We start from the raw sequence: 22,666 nt of genomic DNA on the forward strand, positions 1-22,666 counted from the left end.
AGATAGATAGATAGAGCGAGAGAGGATATATAGAAATAGATAGAGACAGAGAGACAGAGAGAGAGAGAAAGAGAAAGAGAGAGAGAGAGAGAGAGAGAGAGAGAGAGAGAGAGAGAGAGAGAGAGAGAGAGAGAGAGAGAGAGAGAGAGAGAGAGAGAGAGAGAGAGAGAGAGAGAGAGAGACAGAGACAGAGAGAGAGAGAGAGACAGAGAGAGAGAGAGAGAGAGAGAGAGAGAGAGAGAGAGAGAGAGAGAGAGAGAGAGAGAGAGAGAGAGAGAGAGAGAGAGAGAGAGAGAGAGAGAGAGAGAGAGAGAGAGGCATCTTCCCCAACATCTGGAACCAAGGACTGATCACCCCAATCCACAAAAGTGGAGACAAATTTGACCCCAATAACTACCGTGGGATATGCGTCAACAGCAACCTTGGGAAAATCCTCTGCATTATCATTAACAGCAGACTAGTTCATTTCCTCAGTGAAAACAATGTACTGAGCAAATGTCAAATTGGCTTTTTACCAAATTACCGTACGACAGACCACGTATTCACCCTGCACACCCTAATTGACAAACAAACAAACCAAAACAAAGGCAAAGTCTTCTCATGCTTTGTTGATTTCAAAAAAAGCTTTTGACTCAATTTGGCATGAGGGTCTGCTATACAAATTGATGGAAAGTGGGGTTGGGGGAAAAACATACGACATTATAAAATCCATGTACACAAACAACAAGTGTGCGGTTAAAATTGGCAAAAAACACACACATTTCTTTCCACAGGGCCGTGGGGTGAGACAGGGATGCAGTTTAAGCCCCACCCTCTTCAACATATATATCAACGAATTGGCAAGGGCACTAGAACAGTCTGCAGCACCCGGCCTCACCCTACTAGAATCTGAAGTCAAATGTCTTCTGTTTGCTGACGATCTGGTGCTTCTGTCACCAACCAAGGAGGGCCTACAGCAGCACCTAGATCTTCTGCACAGATTCTGTCAGACCTGGGCCCTGACAGTAAATCTCAGTAAGACAAAAATAATGGTGTTCCAAAAAGGTCCAGTTGCCAGGACCACAAATACAAATTCCATCTAGACACCGTTGCCCTAGAGCACACAAAAAACTATACATACCTCGGCCTAAACATCAGCGCCACAGGTAACTTCCACAAAGCTGTGAACGATCTGAGAGACAAGGCAAGAAGGGCCTTCTATGCCATCAAAAGGAACATAAAATTTTACATACCAATTAGGATCTGGCTAAAAATACTTGAATCAGTTATAGAACCCATTGCCCTTTTTGGTTCTGAGGTCTGGGGTCCGCTCACCAACCAAGAATTCACAAAATGGGACAAACACCAAATTGAGACTCTGCATGCAGAATTCTGCAAAAACATCCTCCGTGTACAACGTAAAACACCAAATAATGCATGCAGAGCAGAATTAGGCCAATACCCGCTAATTATCAAAATCCAGAAAAGAGCCGTTAAATTCTATAACCACTTAAAAGGAAGCGATTCCCAAACCTTCCATAACAAAGCCATCACCTACAGAGAGATGAACTTGGAGAAGAGTCCCTAAGTAAGCTTGTCCTGGGGCTCTGTTCACAAACACAAACAGACCCCACACAGCCCCAGGAAACAACAACAACAACACAACTAGACCCAACCAAATCATGAGAAAACAAAAGAGAATTACTTGACACATTGGAAAGAACAAACAAAAAAACAGAGCAAACTAGAATGCTATTTGGCCCTAAACAGAGAGTACACAGTGGCAGAATACTTGACCACTGTGACTGACCCAAACTTAAGGAAAGCTTTGACTATGTACAGACTCAGTGAGCATAGCCTTGCTATTGAGAAAGGCCGCCGTAGGCAGACCTGGCTCTCAAGAGAAGACAGGCTATGTGCACACTGCCCACAAAATGAGGTGGAAACTGAGCTGCACTTCCTAACCTCCTGCCAAATGTATGACCATATTAGAGACACATATTTCCCTCAGATTACAGCGATCCACAAAGAATTTGAAAACAAAACCAATTTTGATAAACTCCCTTATGTACTGGGTGAAAAACCACAGTGTGCCATCACAGCTGCAAGATTTGTGACCTGTTGCCACAAGAAAAGGGCAACCAGTGAAAAACAAACACCATTGTAAATACAACCCATATTTATGTTTATTTATTTTCCCATTTGTACTTTAACTATTTGCACATTGTTACAACACTGTATATATACATAATATGACATTTGAAATGTCTTTATTCTTTTGAAACTTCTGAGTGTAATGTTTACTGTTAATATTTATTGTTTATTTCACTTTTGTTTACTATCTACTTCACTTGCTTTGGCAATGTTAACACACGTTTCCCATGCCAATAAAGCCCTTAAATTGAAATTGAAATTGAATTGAGAGAGAGAGAGACAGAGAGAGAGAGAGAGAGAGACAGAGAGAGAGAGAGAGAGAGAGAGACAGAGAGAGAGAGAGAGAGAGAGACAGAGAGAGAGAGAGAGAGAGACAGAGGGAGAGAGAGAGAGAGAGAGAGAGAGAGAGAGAGAGAGAGAGAGAGAGAGAGAGACAGAGAGAGAGAGAGACGAGAGAGAGAGAGAGAGAGAGAGAGACAGAGAGAGAGAGAGAGAGAGAGAGAGAGAGAGAGAGAGGAGAAAAAGAGCGATAGAGGAGAGAGAGAGAGAGAGAAAAAAAAAGAGCGATAGAGGAGAGAGGAAATGATTACTGCATGTACCTACAAGCTTGTTACACTGTAATTTGGCTATACATTATTAACACACTAGTAGTTTCACTCTGGCCCTCTCTCTCGCTCTCATTTTTTCCCTCCACCACCTATAGCTATCTACCAGTCCAGTGCCAAGGAGAACACACACACCGTGCCAGCCAGCCAGGGTGAATCTACACTAATAGATGGTACTGTGCTGTGGAGCAGGACATGTAGACAGGATACAGTATCGCTCAATCTCGCTCTGAAAGCTGTGGAATTGTGTAATCAATGGCAGTGTATGGAGAATTTCAAAATGGCTCAAATATGGTGCTACTGAGACTACAATAAACCTTCCCTTTGGGTCTGCATTTATCTCATCCTCACTGTATTACTTCCTGCGGGCAGCTCAATGGGTTTTTCAGTTGCTCAAGTATGTTGTAAAATTGACTGTATTGGGCCTTGGCGCTAACATTGTCTGTGCACTGCGTTCAGGCAAAGAAAACATGAGACAAGAATTATCTACCTCTGTGAAGCTACAAGCTAGACTGGAAGCCTTTTTGGATTGTGATGCGGCTAAAATTATATGACAGTCAATCTAGAAGCTTTTGGACCAAGATGCAAAGTTCAAGGTTCGCTATTGCCCCCACCAATTGCAAAAGTTTGCAAATAGATTTTTTTTTTCTTCAGTAAGATAACAAAAACTTGAGCAAACACCACACTGCCTACAACATGAGTGTGCATGTCCTACAGATGTGGCAATGGAGAGAACACATTGGTGTGTGTGTGTGAACCAAAATGGCAGGAATGTTCTCTTCAGTCTAGGGGTGTGAACGTTTAAAAGTTACATGTTTAAACGAAGTTGGGATCCTTAACATAAAAAAAAATCCCTAACCGAAAAACTGTTTTTTTGTTTTTGTTTTTTTCCGACATAATACAAATCACAGGGCAGTTATCACAAAACATATTATTTTCTAGACGATAGGCTATAAAGGCCTGGGGAAAGTTGTGTAATTTAAATAAAACCAGAGAGGAAGAGGTGAACTTTAGGCTACTTTGGTGAATTTGCGATGCAAAACAAGACATTGCAAGATGCAGATTACCAAGACATATTCTTCCGGTCAAAAGATTTAGATCACCTACTCATTAAAGGGTTTACATTTATTTTTTACTTTTTTCTACATTGTAGAATAATAGTGAAAACATCAAAACTATGAAATAACACATATGGAATCATGTAGTAACCAAAAAAGTGTTAAACAAATCAAAATATATTTTAGATTTTAGATTCTTCAAACAGCCACCCTTTGCCTTAATGACAACTTTGCATACTCTTGGCATTCTCTCAACCAGCTTCATGAGGTAGTCACCTGGAATGCATTTCAATTTACAGGTGTGCCTTCTTAAAAGTTAATTTGTGGAATTTCTTTCCTTCTTAATGCGTTTGAGACAATCAGTTGTGTTGTGACAGAAGATAGCCCTGTTTGGTAAAAGACCAAGTCCATGTTATGGCAAGAACAGCTCAAATAAACAAAGAGAAACAACAGTCTATCATTACTTGAAGACATGAAGGTCAGTCAATACGGAACATTTCAAGAACTTTGAAAGTTTCTTCAAGTGCAGTCAAAAAACCATCAAGCGCTATGATGAAACTGGCTCTCATGAGGACCACCACAGGAACGGAAGACCCAGAGTTATCTCTGCTGCAGAGGATAAGTTCATTAGAGTTTCTAACCTCAGAAATTGCAGCCCAAATAAATGCCTCACAGAGTTCAAGTAACAGACACATCTCAACATCAACTGTTCAGATGAGACTGTGTGAATCAGGCCTTCATGGTCGAATTGCTGCAAAGAAACCACTACTAAAGGACACCAATAAGAAGAAGAGACTTGCTTGGGCCAAGAAACACGAGCAATTGACATTAGACCAGTCCAAATTTGAGATTTTTGGTTCCAACCGCCCTGTCTTTCTGAGACACGGTGTGGGTGAACGGATGATCTCCGCATGTGTATTTCCCACCGTAAAGCATGGAGGAGGAGGTGTTATGGTGTGGGGGTGCTTTGCTGGTGACACTGTCTGTGATTTATTTAGAATTCAAGGCACACTTAACCAGCATGGCTACCACAGCATTTGCAGCGATGCGCCATCCCATCTGGTTTGGGCTTAGTAGGACTATCATTTGTTTTTCAACAGGACAATGACCCAACTTTGTAAGGGCTATTTGACCAAGAAGGAGAGTGATGGAGTGTGCATCAGATGACCTGGCCTCCACAATCTCCCGACCTGAACCAAATAGAGATGGTTTGGGATGAGTCAGACCGCAGAGTGAAGGAAAAGCAGCCAACAAGTGCTCAGCATATGTGGGAACTCATTCAAGACTGTTGGAAAAGCATTCCAGGTGAAGCTGGTTGAGAGAATGCCAAGCGTGTGCAAAGCTATCATCAAGGCAAAGGCTGGCTATTTGAAGAATCTCAAATATAAAATATATTTTGATTAGTTTAACACTTTTTTGGTTACTACATGATTCCATATGTGCTATTTCATAGTTTTGATGTCTTCACTATTATTCTACAATGTAGAAAATAGTAACAATAAAGAAAAACCCTTGAAGTAGTAGATGTTTACTGGTAGTGTATGCGCACTGTCCTGCCTGCCCCTCCTCTCAATTCAATTTCAATTCAATTTCAATTTAAGGGCTTTATTGGCATGGGAAAAATATGTTAACATTGCCAAAGCAAGTGAAGTAGATATTAAACAAAACTGAAATAAACAATAAAAATTAACATTAAACATTACACTCACAAAAGGTCCATTGACATTTCAAATGTCATATTATGTGCAAATAGTTATAGTACAAAAGGGAAAATAAATAAAATATGGGTTGTATTTACAATGGTGTTTGTTCTTCACTGGTTGCCCTTTTCTTGTGGCAACAGGTCACAAATATTGCTACTGTGATGGCACACTGTGGTATTTCACCCAATAGATAAGGGAGTTTATCAAAATTGGGTTTGTTTTCGAATTCTTTGTGGATCTGTGTAATCTGAGGGAAATATGTGTCTCTAATATGTTTGTATTTGTGAACAGAGCCCTAGGACCAACTTGCTTAGGGGTGTCGCAACTTCCTCCGAAGCTGCCTCCTCTCCTTGTTCGGGCAGGCTTCGGCGTTCGTCGTCACCGGCCTTCTAGCCACTGCCGCTCCTCTTTTCATCATTCCATTTGTTTTGTCTTGTTTTTTACACACATCTGGTACATATCCCCTCATCAGTCCCTGTATAAGTATTCCCTCTGCCCCCATGTCTTTGTGTGTGATTGTTTCCATGTGGAGGTGTAGATAGCTCGGTGGAGCATTATGTACTTTATCGCCGAGATATTCACCCGTGTTTTGTTTTCCACAGTGCGCCGTTAAGTCGCACTGTAGATGTTTTACGCATTGCTAAGGACCGCTATATTGGCCGAATAAACCATTATTCTGTGATTTACACCTCCTGCGCCTGACTCCGTCTAAATCACCCGCTACAGAATCACACACCCAACAGCATGGAGTCGTGGAGCAGGTCCGGGAGCATTCCAACATGTTAGCCAGCTTGGGCGAAGCGATGGATCGGTTTCTCCAGGCTGTCCAGCGCCTGGAGAGGAGAGGACCCAACCCTTTCATGAAGAAGAAAGACGGAGGTCTGCGCGCTTGCATTGATTACCGTGCACTTAATCAAACTACCATTCACTATAGTTACCCTCTACCCCTCATTTCCTCTGTTATCGAAACAATGCATGGGGCGCGCTTCTTCACAAAATTAGATCTCAGGAGTGCGTACAACCTGGTGCGTGTCCAGAAAGGGGACGAATGGAAGACAGCATTTAGCACAACCACAGGGCATTATGAATACCTGGTGATGCTGTACGGGTCGATGAATGCTCCATCAGTCTTCCAGTCCTTTGTGAACGAGGTGTTTCGGGACATGCTTGGTCGCGGTGTGGTGGTCTACATCGATGACATCTTGGTGTATTCCGTACGCGCGCCGAGCATGTGTCTCTGGTTCGCAGAGTGCTTGGCCGACTCTTGGAGCATGAACTGTTTGCCAAGGCTGAAAAATGGCTGTTCTTCCAACAATCCGTCTCCTTCCTCGGATACCACATCACCACCTCAGGTGTGGAAATGGAGGGAGACCGCATTTCAGCCGTGCGTAATTGGCCGACTCCAACCACGGTAAAGGAGGTGCAGCGCTTCATTGGCTTTGCCAATTACAATCAGAGGTTTATCCGGGGCTTTGGCAAGGTCGCAGCCCCCATCACCTCTCTGTTGAAGGGTGGGCCGTCCCGGCTCCGCTGGTCTGCTGAGGCTGACAGGGCTTTCAGTAACCGGAGGGCTCTGTTCAACTCAGCCCCGGTACTGGCCAATCCCGATCAATCATTACCGTTCGTAGTGGAGGTGGACGCGTCTGAGTTAGGGGTAGGAGCTATCCTATCCCAACGCTCGGGTACGCCACCCAAGCTCCGCCCCTGTGCCTTCTTCTCTAAGAAGCTCAGCCCGGCGGTGCAGAACTATGACGTTGCTGATCGGGAGCTGTTGGCTGTTGTCAGAGCCCTGACAGCGTGGAGGCACTGGCTCGAGGGGGCGAAACACCCTTTCCTCGTCTGGACTGACCACCGTAACCTGGAGCACATCCGGGCAGCGAGGAGGCTGAACCCTCGCCAGGCCAGGTGGGCCTTGTTCTTCACCCGGTTTGATTTCACGCTGTCCTATATACCAGGCACAAAGAACATGAAGGCAGATGCACTGTTACGGCTGTACGACACAGAGGAGAGGCCCATTGACAACAGCCCCATACACCCGGCCTCCTGCACTGTGGCGCCGGTGGTGTGGGCGGTGGACGTGGACATAGAGCGGGCATTACGCACAGAGCCATCTCCACCTCAGTGCCCTGCTGGGCTTCGGTACGTGCCGTCTGGTGTCCGTGATCGTCTTATCTATTGGGTACACACGTCCCCCTCCTCTGGTCACCCAGGCATCGGCCATACAGTGCGCTGCCAGACCGGGAAGTACTGGTGGCCTACCTTGGCTAAGGACGTGAGGGTGTATGTCTCCTCCTGCTCGGTGTGCGCCCAGTACATCCCTTACCAGTTCCACAACAGCCATAGTCCCACTTATCCATTGATTTTCTAACTGATCTTCCCTTCTCTCAGGGTAACACCACCATCCTGGTCGTTGTGGACCACTTCTCTAAAGCCTGCCGCCTCCTTCCTCTGCCCAGTCTTCCCAAGGCCCTGTAAACTGCAGAAGCCCTGTTTACTCATGTCTTCCGGCACTACGGGATGCCAGAGGACATAGTGTCTGACCGGGGTCCCCAGTTTACGTCTAGGGTCTGGAAGGCGTTCATGGAATGTCATGGGGTCTCGGTCAGCCTGACATCTGGGTTTCACCCCGAATCTAATGGCCAGATGGAACGGGTGAATCAGGATGTGGGTAGGTTCCTGCGGTCCTACTGCCAGGACCGGCCGGGGGAGTGGTCGGTGTTCTTGCCATGGGCCGAATATGCCCAGAACTCTCTCCGCCACTCCTCCACTAACCTGTCACCATTTCAATGTGTTTCTATCAGCGGGTCCTGGCACCGTGGCATCAGAGCCAGACCGGAGCTCCTGAGGTGGACGACTGGTTTCGGTGTGCGGAGGAGACGTGGACGTCGCCCACGTCCACCTCCAGCGCGCCGTGCATCGCCAGAAAGCCAACGCTGACCGCCACCGCAGTGAGGCCCCAGTCTTTGTACCGGGTGATCGGGTGTGGCTCTCGACCCGGAACCTGCCCCTCCGCCTGCCCTGCCGGAAGCTGAGTCTGCGGTTTGTGGGGCAGTTCAAAATCCTGAGGAGAGTTAACGAGGTTATGTATAGGTTGCTGCTCCCTCCTGATTACTGTATTAACCCCTCGTTTCACGTATCTCTCCTCAGGCCGGTGGTGGCTGGTCCGCTCCAGGAGTCTGAGGTGCGGGAGGTCCGTTCGACGTACTCCGTCCGTTCCATCCTGGATTCGAGGCGTCGGGTGGGGGGCCTTCAGTACCTTGTGGAGTGGGAGGTGTACGGTCTGGAGGAGCGGTGCTGGGTCCCGGTGAAGGATGTCCTCGATCCCTCCCTGTTGCGGGATTTCCACCGTCGCCATCCGGATTGCCCTGCTCCGCATCCTCCTGGCCGTCCCTGAGGCCGGTGTCGGCGCGCTGCTGGAGCTGCACGTCAAGGGGGGTACTGTCACGACTTCCTCCGAAGCTGCATCCTCTCCTTGTTCATGCAGGCTTCTGCGTTCGTCGTCACCGGCCTTCTAGCCACTGCCGCTCCTCTTCTCATCATTCCATTAGTTTTGTCTTGTTTTTTACACACACCTGGTTCATATCCCCTCTTCAGCCCCTGTATAAGTATTCCCTCTGCCCCACATGTCTTTTTGTGTGATTGTTTCCATATGGAGGTGTCGATAGCTCGGTGGAGCATTATGTACTTTATCGCCGGGATATTCAACCGTGTGTTTTGTTTTCCCCAGTGCGCCGTTAAGTCGCACTGTAGATGTTTTACGCATTGCTGCGAACCGCTGTATTGGCCGAATAAACAATTATTCTGTGATTTAAACCTCCTGCGCCTGACTCCGTCCAAATCACCTGCTACAAGGGGACTCTTCTCCAGGTTCATCTCACTGTAGGTGATGGCTTTGTTATGGAAGGTTTGGGAATCGCTTCCTTTTAGGTGGTTGTAGAATTTAACGGCTCTTTTCTGGATTTTGATAATTAGCGGGTATCGGCCTAATTCTGCTCTGCATGCATTATTTGGTGTTTTACATTGTACACAGAGGATACACATTTTTTTAGCCAGATCCTAATCCTAATTCCGTTTGATGGCATAGAAGGCCATCCCTCGCACTGTCCTGCCTGCCCCTCCTCTCTCTCCTTCGCGCTGGCCTGCCTGCCCCTCCTCTCTCTCCCTCGCGCTGGCCTGCCTGCCCCTCCTCTCTCTCCCTCGCGCTGGCCTGCCTGCGCTGGCCTGCCTGCCTGCCCCTCTCTCTCTCTCTCTCTCTCTCCCTCGCGCTGGCCTGCCTGCCCCTCCTCTCTCTCCCTCGCGCTGGCCTGCCTGCTCTTTCTCTTTGCTAATGATGTAAGTGTGTGTTCAGTCTTCGGTCTGTTGTTTGTAGAATATCCTAGCCTATTCATGGCACTGATGTCGCTGGGATACAGAGCTATCTTCGGGCCAGTCTTGCAAGCACAGGGTTCTTACTCTTTATTGCTGAGTGAGTGTTTTTCTTTTTTTGTATCAATACTAAATTACAATAGGCTACTGGTAGCTTGTATCGATTACCCTTTTCAGACTTTTTAAAAATGCCAACACAAAACCTTCTCTGGAGATATGAACGGGCATTTTACTTGTCTGTAAAGTAATGCCTGTAAAGGAATGCCTGTAAAGGAATGCCTGTAAAGGAATGCCGCTTCTGAAGCGGGCCTAACTTCCATCACTAGGCGACCAGAACTGTCAATCAAATAATCTCGAGCTGCTGCGTGCAGCCTGCCTACCTGTGCAGACCACCTTCTCCTAAAAAACTACTTTAAAGTTTGTTAAATACCGTGAATTACCAAGACATTTACACTGAACAAAAATATAAATGCAACATGTAAAGTGTTGGAACCATGTTTCATGAGCTGAAATAAAAGATCCCAGAAATGTTCCATATGCACAAAAAGCTTATTTCTCTCAAATGTTGTGCACAAATTTGTTTACATCCCTGTTAGTGAGCATTTTAGCCTTTGTCAAGGAAATCCATCCACCTGACAGGTGTGGCATATCAAGAAGCTGATTAAACAGCATGATCATTACACAGGTGCACCTTGTGCTGGGGACAATAAAAGGCCACTCTAAAATGTGCAGTTTTGTCACAAAATACAATGTCACAGATGTCTCAAGTTTTGAGGGAGCGTACAATTGTCATGATGACTGCAGGAATGGCCACCAGAGCTGTTGCCAGATAATTCAATGTTCATTTCTCTACCATAGTCAATTTAGAGAATTTGGCAGTATGTCCAACTGGCCTCACAACCGCAGAACACGTGTAACCACACCAGCCCAGGACCATGGCCCAACCATGGCTGCGCCCCTGACCAGTCATGTGAAATCCATAGATTAGAATTTATTTCAACTGACTGATTTCCTTATCTGAACTGTAACTCAGTAAAATCTTTGAAATTGTTGCATGTTGCGTTGCAATTGCATAAAAAGCAACACAGCTGCACATCTATCAGCAATGTTTATTGTTGTCAGGGAAACAATACAGGGTTGCAGTTGACATACGGCGCCTCCTGGCGGCCATGTTGGAAGACCACCGCATTAATTATTCCGTTAACAACAGCCAAGTGGCTACCCCAAACTGCATGATAGCAGTGCCTAAAACTAGTTGATTAATCACCGCAGTCATTTTCTGTGGAGTATTTGGCTGCTCTAACAAGGCAGGAAAGACAACAGGAAAAACACGTTTACAGATTCCCCGCAATCATGAAACACCATTGGTGATACCAATGACTCAAGAACTGTCCAAAAAGCGAAGAAACCTTTTTGCCCGTCAAAACCTGAACCCAAGCTTAATTTAGCTGTTATGCTAACCAAGTGTTAACAACAATTTGTAAGTCGCTCTGGATAAGAGCGTCTGCTAAATGACGAAAATGTAATGAAAATGTAACACTACAGTAAGTTAGCCAAAATTAGCTAGCTAGATAGCTTGTAGTCTTAGCATGTGTCTCGTGATTTTCACGTTTTGGGGAAGCAATTTTTCACCATGATTGTTCAATAAAAATGACCTTGTCTTGAATGTAACCATGTAATCTAGGCCGAAAAATTGTCCTAGCTAAAAAGGAATCCAGCTTTTGTCAAATTAACATCCAAATATATTTTTTTGCATTTTAGCTAACCCTAACCCTATACCTAACTTTAACCTAATTCTTGTAATCTGCTGTGTAAATTATCCTAATCTGCTACGAAATGTCAAATATTAAGTTTATTTGACAAAAGCTGGATCCCCTTCCATGACCATGAAAAGGGGAGACGCAAGTTGTACGATATGACGTCCATATATCCTGGATGACATTATTGTCCAAGAAACTCCAGTGGTTATCATGTATTCATATAATAACCCAATGATAATTTATTGAGAACTTTATTCATTAGAGGATGGAAAATGTATGTACATAGGACAAAGGCCTCAATGGGATAGGACTACCTGCTGTGTTGACTATTGGTTGTTCCAGCCCAACAATAGATTTAATCGTTATATGACACTAAAACACCTGAATGAATTAAATACAGCCAAACACAACACTTAAGAGCCCGGATGGTATAGGTGACCTGAAAAAGTGATATTCTAACATCAGCAGTGCTTTTCATTTGTTTATGTACTACTGTAGGTTCACCAGCTGACCTCTATCAAGACACCCATGTCGACTGGATTCCCACTGTGAAAATTAGCAATGCTGCAGCAGCATCAGTTTCTACTTTGTCCTTTTCCATATATGAAAGGAGACATCCCTCAGTTATACAAGACGGTTGCCATATGCTGTGCTTTGGACTATCTGAATGATTCTGTTGTGCCATTTAAGTAGAGAGCACCTTCACCTTGTCGTCATGACAAAAGTGCCCACTTAAACCGTAATTTGGAACCTGTAAAAGACTATTGTTGATATTGTAAACATACTGTACTTTAATAATAGGCTATATTGTTGTTTTGATGAAATGACAAGTATTTTGTAATCTCTGCTTTGCCTAGCCCCATTGAATAAAAAGTATTTGTTATAGCCAAACTATTTTATTTCTTTGACAATTTAATTCCATTTAGCATAGACAATGTAATTGTTGTGGTAGTCTTAGGCAAACCATTTTCATTATCACAGTAGCACCTCCAAGTGCCACTCAGACCATCTGGGGAAAAAAGTATCTGGCATTGAACTTGGTGGTAGTAGTTGTGTGTATGTTTTAAGCTAAGGATCCCATCTTCTCCTGTTTCCATACATTTCACCACCTAGATTATAAGGGTTGTATTTGCACTAAACAATTTCATGTCAGCACATGGCATGTACAAAATCCAGTATAATGATTAGTCTCATATTGTCTACTGGTATCGTTTTTAAATTGAGAACATATAGCTGGACAATATGTAAACAATGTGTGAGTTAAGCTATTCTCTGCTTCAGATGCACAATGTCCAGGGGTGCATTGCAAATGCCCATAAGGCTAATGCCATCATACTGTAGGCCAGTGGTTCCCAACTCCGGTCCTAGAGTACCGCCAACAGAACAGTTTATTGTAGCCCCGGACAAACACACCTGATTCAACTTGTCAACTAATCATCAAGCCCTCAATGAGTTGAATCAGGGGAGTTTGTCTGGGGCTACAACAAAAATGTGTTCTGTAGGGGGTACTGGAGGACTGGAGCTGGGAACCACTACTGTCGGCCTATGGCTACATTGGCATTGCATGCCATTATCAGCTGCAAAATGGCTGATATCCTGAAAAAATTGTGACAATCAAATACAACTAATTGGAGAGCTTATGACTGAACAAAAAGATCATGTTCATTTGAGAATACTCCACAGAAACAGACAAATTAGAGAGATTCCCTTCCCCTCCTTATTGCAGGATTGTGATCTGTGATTAATCAACATTGACACTAGTTAATCTTGAATAATAGTTCAGTTAACAATTAAAACAAGTTTAAACACTTAACTTCAAAGAATCAACATTCAAAGTGTACAAGTAAGCTAACTCATAAGTAAAGGTTAGACATCTTAGTAACAAGTAGGCTAATATTACTAAAGCATAATTTCAGGTGAACAAAAAAAAGTCAATACCAGAGGTGGCCAACCTCGCTCCACTGATCCCTGATCTACGGGGGGGCAGACTTCTATTCCAGCCCAGCAAAAGCACAATTGATTATTAACTCATTAGGTTTGATACATTGAATCAGGTGTGTTAGTGCTGGGCTGGAACAGAAGCCTGCACACACAGCAGGGTTGGCCTGCTCCAGTTGTAATTGGTTTATACATTGTGTGTGACTTTTAAACTGTATTTTTGTTCACAAAATGTGCTAACATAGGTACACATAACCCATGGTATACAAGGATGTACCCTTATTCTCTTGGGACATTGATTGGGACATTGATTGGGACCTCTTCATCTGCAGACAGGGTTTTACGGCTCTCTGTATCTGAGCACAGAAAACATCACAAAGAAACAGGCTTCATTATACTCAAATTAGACAGCACTGAATATTATGTTGCTATACAGTATCTCTCTGTCCTCAGTTTTTCTCGCTAGGGACTGGAACTGGAGAATAGTTTCATAATGTCCTCCCACAAAGGTAATGTACATGCCCTATCCAGAGTAGCCTACTCTCCTTTCTCTGACAGCTGGAACTGCTAGCTAATCCTTTCACCCTCTTCCATGGCTGTTAACTAGCTACCAAGCTACAAATGAATTTAGAGTTACAGTACAACGATAAACACATCAAGATAGGTAGCAAACTAGCTAATACAGTATGAAGTTGGCAAGCTGGTGATATTTAATTAACTTAGCTAGCTACAGTATATAAAGTTAGCCAACTAGCAAACATTACGTTAGCAGCTCATTTGAGTAAGCCTGCACACTAAGTTTCTGTAGCAAGCTAGCTAGCTAATAATACATGGATCATTTTCAAAATATATTTACTTACTTGAGTAGGTTCTCCCACTGCCTCCGTTTTCTGGGTCCTTAGAAAAATGAAATAATGGGCAATCTTCCCAAAGTTTCCGATGGTAGCAAAAGGCAGCCAGCCATGTGGACGATTTGAGGACTTCCAACAGACTGACTTTGGGCTTCCAACATGGTGCCTGTTGCGGTTGCTAGGTATTTTGTGACGCAACTGCAAGCCCTCTATAAAGAACAGTCTATACCGGAGCAGAATTCTAATATCTGAAAAGGTACAGATGCTTCTAATTGTCTGAAAACTTATCAATTGTCGCTATCAAATGTTACTGAAGCTGCGTTCTATGTCTGTAAAGGGTCGCGGTAGATAGAACTTCATTGCCCGTCTCTAGCGGTCATACATACGTAATAGCACCATTATTCTGCATTGTGAACTGACGTGGAATTTTATGATTTTTCCTTATTGTTTTAACAGAAAACTGATTTTTAAAAACAGACAGTTTAAACGTTAAGCAAAATTGTCCATTTGTCACATCCCTACTTCAGACCAGGGCAGGGATAATTAGACTACAGGGTGTCCTCCTGTTTTGCAGTGTTGTATAAAAATATATGAACTTTCAAATCAGAGGGCGGCGCTTGGATTATATACCAGTCTCTCTTTTGTGCCAGTAGGCAAGACCTGAGTGGGAAGTGCTGTGTGTGTGTGTGTGTGTATGTGTGTGCATGTGTGTGCGTGTGTGTGTAAAAGCATGCAGGCCTGCTCTTTGGATGGTGCTCATGTCTCCTGCTCTTATTTCATAAGAGGATTGGAAAACTCCCAGTCAGCACAGTGAGTCTGGAAGGAGATCAGTACACACATCTGCAAGCCCTGCTATGGGAAGGCAAGTGTGTGTGTGTGTGTGTGTGTGTGTGTGTGTGTGTGTGTGTGTGTGTGTGTGTGTGTGTGTGTGGACGTGTTTAACTATACTTGTGGGGATCAGAAGTCACCACAAGAATAGTAAACGAACAAAAATCTGACCAACTGGGGACATTTTGTTGGTCCCCACAAGGTCAAACACTATTTCTAGGGGGTTTAGGGTAAGGTTAGAATTAGTGTTAGGGTTAGTGTTAAGAACTAGTGTTAGTTTTAGGGTTAGGGTTAGGAGCTAGGGTTAGGTTTAGGGTTAAGGTTAGGTTTTTGGGTTAGGGTTAGGGTTAGGGTTAGGGTTAGGGTAAGGGTACGGGTTAGGGTACGGGTTAGGGGTTAAGGAAAATAGGATTCTGAGTGGGACTGAATTGTATGTCCCCACAAGGTTATGTGTGTGTGTGTGTTTAAATAAATTGATGTATTTTCTTTTCTGAGTATGTGTGAGTGTGACAGAGAGCAACTGGTAGAATATGGTGCTTGTGTATGTTTTCAGTTTTCGTATACCCATACTGCGTATGAGAGTGAGAAATAGAGAGTAATCAATTTCATACTGAATCTCTGCACATCTGTTAATTGAGCCCTGCATGGAAAATGTCTGCTGTGTAGAATTCCGTCCTTGGTTTTGTGTGTGAAAAGCTGCTATGTTCATACTTTCACCTGAAACACATCTTTATGACGTCTCACGGCTCTTCGCATTGTGTTCTAGAAACCCTAGCCAAGGCAGCAGATTACTGAAAAAAGGTGTGGATTTTACATAATATAGTAGGCTAGGCCTAACTCATTTGTGTGAAAGTAAGACAGGGCCGGTTCCAGTCTTTTGAGGGCCCTATGCGTAATATATCTGTAATGTGTGCTGTGTGTAATACAATACAATCAAATCGGACATGAGCGCTATATATTTAAAGTAACACCCACCACTCTTCAAACCTCTCTAAATGGCGTTGTTTGGTTAGAGATCTAACCAATCCACATTTCAAGTGTTTATAACAGTGTCAAACTCATTTTGCCAGGGGGGGCGCATTCGGTCTTCAACAAGGTCCGGAGGGCTGCACTGAATATTGGTTATATTTCCTCACGGTCAAAATGTGTAAAATATTGTCATCTATCCATTGTTTGGGGAATTTTCGATGCTTCCTGACTGTCTAGCTTCCATTTTTATTGATTATTAGCAAGTTGGACATGGTCAAGAAGCTGTGAATGTATTATAATTTATTATAATTTATACACAGTTTCAATTAGGTTTTAGTCATTTTGAAATATATTGAATTTGTCTATCCCCCCCACCCCAAAAATGGTATTACAAAAAATTAAAAATTAAAAATAAAATCACTCAAACCACACACGGACCGGATTGGACCACCTCGCATGTTTGACACCCCTGGTTTATAATAAATGAAAAGCCCTTTTCAACCCACTCTGTATTCTGAGGCCCACTATCCTCTCCTCTCAATTCTCACTGCTGTTCCCACACAACACTGGGAGTGACAAGCCCATCACTGCAGCCTCAGATGGGAGTGTGTGTGTGTGTGTGTGTGTGTGTGTGTGTGTGTGTGTGTGTGTGTGTGTGTGTGTGTGTGTGTGTATGTGTGTGTGGGTGGGTGTGTCTGCGCATGTGTGTCTGTGTGCGTTTGTGTGTGTGTGTGTGTGATATGTGTGTATTTAAGGGTTTTTACAGAGCTGGACTTGTAGAAGGTAGATTTAAAGGTCCATGTAGGCGGAGGAACACCACGACTAAAGCTGATGGAACTGGTCTTTTGAAAAGTCCTCGACGGTACATCACATACAGTATGCCAATCAGCCTGCATTACAGAGGTGGCCTCTGAAGTCCAATGCTATTCACTATACTTATTTCTAAAGGGTCCCTATCACTGCCTGCTGCACTGAGCACAGACATGTTGATGAAGTATAATATACAGGGGGAAACAAAGTATAATGTCTGTAAAGCTATATTCTATTCAGATCATCTCTGCTGACCCTGTACCTGATTCAGAATAATGAATCACCATGTACTAGACCTACACTCGATAGAATAATTGAGCGACAATGGAAGTAGCTCTATTTTCGGCTCACCAAAAAACTCATTTAAAATATCTGATGTACAGTATCTCTCAGCCAGTGGTCTGGTCTCACTTTTCTTGGTCATGTAAATTTTCGGACCTTTAATCAGCATGGGGAATAATGTAACGATGTACGCACAAACATACACACAGTATATAACAAAATGTTGATACAGTGCTAAATAAATGAAAATAAATTGGACTACTTCACATAACTTCCACATAACACGTTCATTTGGATAGCCACTCTAGCTTCGACTTAATGTGGGTGCTAGCAAACTTGCAAGCAGGCTAAGTAGTGCTAGGTATCAACAGCCAATCCAGTAGGGGCTTGAAGCTATAGTGAGCTTCGATTGGTCAATAGTGTCGCGATATAGCGGAGTATTTGCATAAAGTTCAGCATTCCCCAATTTTGGTCCCGCCCTCTTCACGCTGGTCATGGCTAGAATGGATTCAGCTTTTGTCAAATCAATGTCAGATTTGACTTTTTGTAGCAGGTTAGGAGAACTTACGCAGCAGGTTAGGAGAATTAGGTTAAGGTTAGGAAAAGGGTTAGGGTTAGCTAAAATGCAAAAAACACTTTTGACGTTAATTTGACAAAAGCTAAATCCCTTCTAGCCATGACCCTCACCCAACTGCCTACTTCACTTCCCTCCATTGAAAATTAATGGGTATCCATTTTGTTTTTGTTTTTTTAGTTCTACAAATTGGACGACTTAACTGTCAGTTTTGTCCCAATTTGGTTGAGTATAAAACAATCAGAATAGAGAAAGTCATTAAAATCATCCTATTAAAACAACTTAGAATAAATGTACTGCCATCCTAGGGTCATCTGCCCAACAAGACAGGAATCAGGAGGATTGGGACATGATGTTACATCACCATTCCATTCCCAACCATTAGGAATAGATCAGACTTGGGCTGTCCCAGACAAAAAAAAAACTTAGTCGACCAAAAGTTGTCTGTTCTTTCGACCAATCGATTGGTCGACATTTTAAAACTTGTATTTGTCCATATATAGACACACCCTATGTTTGAATAAAATCAACTATATGTATGCTACTGAGCTTGTTTGACGCTTTAAGAGCTGCGATATTTGACACACAAATTACTAAAGAGGGCGCCAGAGATCAATATAGCCTAACAAGAAGAAAAAACCCTTTTCCCGACCCTCCTCCTCCCACTGCCGGCCTTCGCAGATTCTGCTATTAGGCTCCGGAAGTTGACGGTAATAGGCTACACAATCGGTCGGCAACCTTTTCAATTTGGAATGCCAAGTCATCATACCATTTCTACTGATCTGCGTGCCAGTTATGGTTTTCATTTGCACATTTTCGTGGAGCAGTTTAATTTATTTTATAATAAAGTCTTCATAGCTTAAAATCAATGTCATGTGGTTAACCAAAATTGTATCTAAATGAAAATGACACAAATCTAAAAGTAACTTCTATTGCCATTGCCAATATGTAAAAATTGCCTACATAAAGCCAACAAATAAAAATGTTGCAGCCCGCAGGTAGAAAATATCCTGATAAAAATAAATATCCTATAAATTACATTGACTACGCATGGCCTGTCTGCAAGGAACTTGAAACATTGTATCAACTATTGTATTAACCTGGTCCTGCATGAAGCTTGTGCTAGCAAACTTGCAACATTATATACAATATTCTGGGCTCTCAGAGTTTCCTTCACCAGTGAGCTCCAGACAGACACTGCGGTAGGCTATTTCCGCAAGGGATAAGAAGTAATCAGGTAGGCCTATTTTATGACAAATAAGTAATCTGGTAGGCCTATTTTATCATGTTTCCACCGGATCAGAGCATTAAAAATTTTTCCCGTTTCATGCTGAGTGATCATCGAAAGGGAGAGAGCTGGAAAGATTAAGTTGAGGAGTTTGTTTACTTGCTGTTTGAGGTGAAGAAAAAATTACTTTCAGAAGCTCCACAGTGATGGTGAATTAAGACAATTAGAAATAGTATCAGATCCCCAAATGGGGACATTTATAGGCCTCCATTTACACACACGCCAGGTAGACTAGTCCTACTTCTATATGTGTAATCAGGTGCGTGTCCTTACTCAAGATTGACAGGAGCACTCCAAACAAAAGACAATTCATAAATTGACAACTCGTAAATGGAATGAAACAAACCAAAACTTTTGTCTCACAAGTGAAGCCCAGGTTGTGCGCTCTGCAAACAACGTGTCCACTCCTAGAATGAGAACTGTAAAAGACTGTAATAATAATATATTGAATGCATTAGCAGAAATTACCGTAACCAAATAAACATTGTAGATAAGAAGTTATGGTAATTAATGGTAAATGTACTACTGGTGAGCCATCCCTGCGGCCTCACAATGGATTAGTCCACTCAGACAGGTGTGAATCAGACAGGTGTCTCATGTGCCATAATATTTTTTCGATATATTTGCCACTGCTTGACTAAAAAAGGTTGGTGGACCAAAAGCCTATCAACCAAACAATCGACCAGTCGGCTAAATGTGGTCAGCCCTAGATCAGACAATAGACCATTGATCACTTTCCTGTGGTAGTTCCGCCCACAACAAAGTGGGTTTTTGCACCTAAAGGTTTATAAATAAAGACCAGGGAATATTGTATTCGTTCATAACAGCCATTGAATAGCCTGCAGCCTGTTTAATGTAACCCCCCATAAAATTAGAAAAATGCATGAAGTGGCCTATGCATGGTTGACATACACACAGCACATATTTTTAAAGATCCTGCACAATCATCCTATTTCCCATTTTAAAAAGCCTTTGCGTGACCAATACATAGGCTAATTTGGGTTTAAAAATACAATTATGACATGCATTGTGTATGCATTCCATGCAATAGGTCACTCCATGTATTTTGAATTGTAATGCAGTTATAGCTCAGTGCCATACTTCACACTGGAGTTTTGGGTCATTGCAGGTTTACCCTAGGGCTATTATTCATTCACACAGTCAACAAGAGTCGGAGACCTGCGAAATCAGTAGGGAACAAATGGAGGTATGAAGCTTTGACGTCTGTTCAGAGAATCTTTAACTATTCAAGCATGCATGGTCCAGCGATATAATGATGGACTAAATCGGGTTTGAAAAGGGAATTCCAGAGGTGTGACCTTCTTAAAACTACTGAATTCCTTTGGAAACCGAAACCCCTCAACCACCTCAATCAGCAGACATCTGCCACGAAGAAAACGACCAAATGTTAACATCGCACAAATGTCCACCAAATCATAAATCGCTTCGGATAGCAGATCATTCAAAACAATAAAATAATTAGTTTCCTTGAGGGTTTCCGCAAAAAGAAATAAACAACTTTTATCAATAGGCTAATATTGAACCATAATATAATAGAATTGCCACAACAAATGTAGCAACACGATGGGTGATGATGTTGAATAGCGATTTATCAAAACTTTTTGCTAGTCCCAGTCTGCGAGATGCATCCCCAAAAAGCATTGAGAAAACATCAAATTAAATCAAATACATTTGTATAATAGGAAGACAATTGAATGAATAATTGTATTCTATAAACACACTTACCTCACACAAAGTTGTCAGCTGGAAAGATGCGCGAGTGGTGTCGACTTCTTACGACTTGTTCATCTGACAGAACCAGGACAAACACAAGTGGTCCGCCTTTTAACTCCACGAAGTAGCCTACCCCCTCAACGGTCGATGTAAAAATAACAAAATCCAAGAATATACCAATGTTCACTTTACCATACTTCAAGCTATGAGTAAGCACTACTAACAGCGATTATTTTGATTGATTCCTCTATTTGACCAACTTCACCCGTCCCTATCGCTAGATTATTTCGTCTAGGATCAAGTTCGACAGAGTGATTCGGAAAGGGACAGTGTCCCTTTCACTGCTCCGGGCTCTTGCAACAGTCAAGCACATAAATAAGCGCCCCCGTCAGGCAAATATTTAACGTCTATTCCACGTTGGTTGAACTTAATTTCATTGAAATGACGTGGAAACAACGTTGATTCAACCAGTGTGTGCCCAGTGGGTTGGAAATCGTCTGCATTTCTACAGCTAGTATATGGAAGTGATTAACAAGCAGGTTGTTTTGTAAATGTGTTTATGTTATGTTAATACGTATGAATTTAACTTTAGCCTTTCAAATGCATCCTAAGGTCTATCTGGTCATCAGACTCAATTCAAGCTGCTGTGGAAGTCGAGATAAAAAAAATTGTAACTTTTTAGTGCAAGCCTCTATTTGCTTCTATCTGATTATTCGCAATTAACAGATGAAGGCTGTCTGTCATGATTAAAGTGGCAATAAGCTTGTTTTACTCCATTGTTTGGAAACAATGTAATAGTAAAAAACAAACACTGTACAGCCTCAAAACATGGTTAAAACGATCATTTTAAAGCTCTGTCTATGAATTTGAGATTGGTTACATTTCTCCAGCCACATCCCTCAGCTGTTTACCAAAACAGTGGTGGGGTAACCGCTTTGATGTTGGTTGAACTGCAGATTGCCACTTTTAGATTACTTTTATTTGCTATAGTGTGTGGGACATTTTTATTAACTGGGCAGTTTTCATTTCTTACTTCTGAGTCTAAACCATGAATCAATCTCCAATTTGCCTAAGTCTAACCACCAATTACCACTGGAATGTAATGCTTTGATGTATGTCATCTTTGCATGCTCTGCTAGTATAAATCGTCCTTCAGAAGGATATCTGCTGAACTAAATGAGAAGATAAAAATCATGGATCATCTCGAAATTGCAGATGAATGATGACATAGATCGCATATGATGAATAATATGTGTGGCACAGTGAGTTAGAGGTTTAAACAAACTCCAGAGGAAAGCACTGACAAATTCTGTATTTTTGTTTCAGGTGTGGTTGAAAGAAAAAAAGTTGTCTGATTTGTAGCCTGATCTGTGCGATTGCAGAATTTAATTAAAAGTTGTCAAAACGGTTGTTCAGGTTCACGTGGAGGTCCCACTGGAGGGCTGACGTCACTGAGCCGCAGCTGTTTGTGGTCCCTGAATTTCAGCTGTCAATGAAGATGACCTCTGACCCAACAGCCATCAAGTAGGGGCCCGGCAGTGCGGTCCCATGTGTGTACTTCTTTGCACACAGACCTCAAGAGCTGATGTTATTTTTTTTGTACCCCCTTTTTCTCCCCAATTTCGATCTTGTCTCATTGGTGCAACTCCCCAACAGGCTCGGGAGGCGAAGGTCGGGTCATGCATCCTCAGAAACATGACCCGCCAAACCGTGCTTCTTAACACCCGCCCGCTTAACCCGGAAGCTAGCCACGCCAATGTGTCGGAGG

The 22,666-nt window shown here is 42.9% G+C and overlaps 1 protein-coding gene across 1 annotated transcript in view; it reads right to left on the minus strand.

The window, feature by feature from the left end:
- Positions 1–21,242, minus strand: part of LOC121581895 (growth hormone receptor-like) — an 85,919-nt gene extending 64,677 nt beyond the window's left edge. The window contains exon 1 of the mRNA XM_041897288.2: positions 20,911–21,242. The gene's annotated coding sequence lies outside the window, so the exon portion shown is untranslated. The remainder of the gene's footprint in view (positions 1–20,910) is intronic.
- Positions 21,243–22,666: the final 1,424 nt, after the last annotated feature.

Source organism: Coregonus clupeaformis, unplaced genomic scaffold, assembly GCF_020615455.1.
Source record: "Coregonus clupeaformis isolate EN_2021a unplaced genomic scaffold, ASM2061545v1 scaf0020, whole genome shotgun sequence".
Classification (NCBI taxonomy): domain Eukaryota; kingdom Metazoa; phylum Chordata; class Actinopteri; order Salmoniformes; family Salmonidae; genus Coregonus; species Coregonus clupeaformis.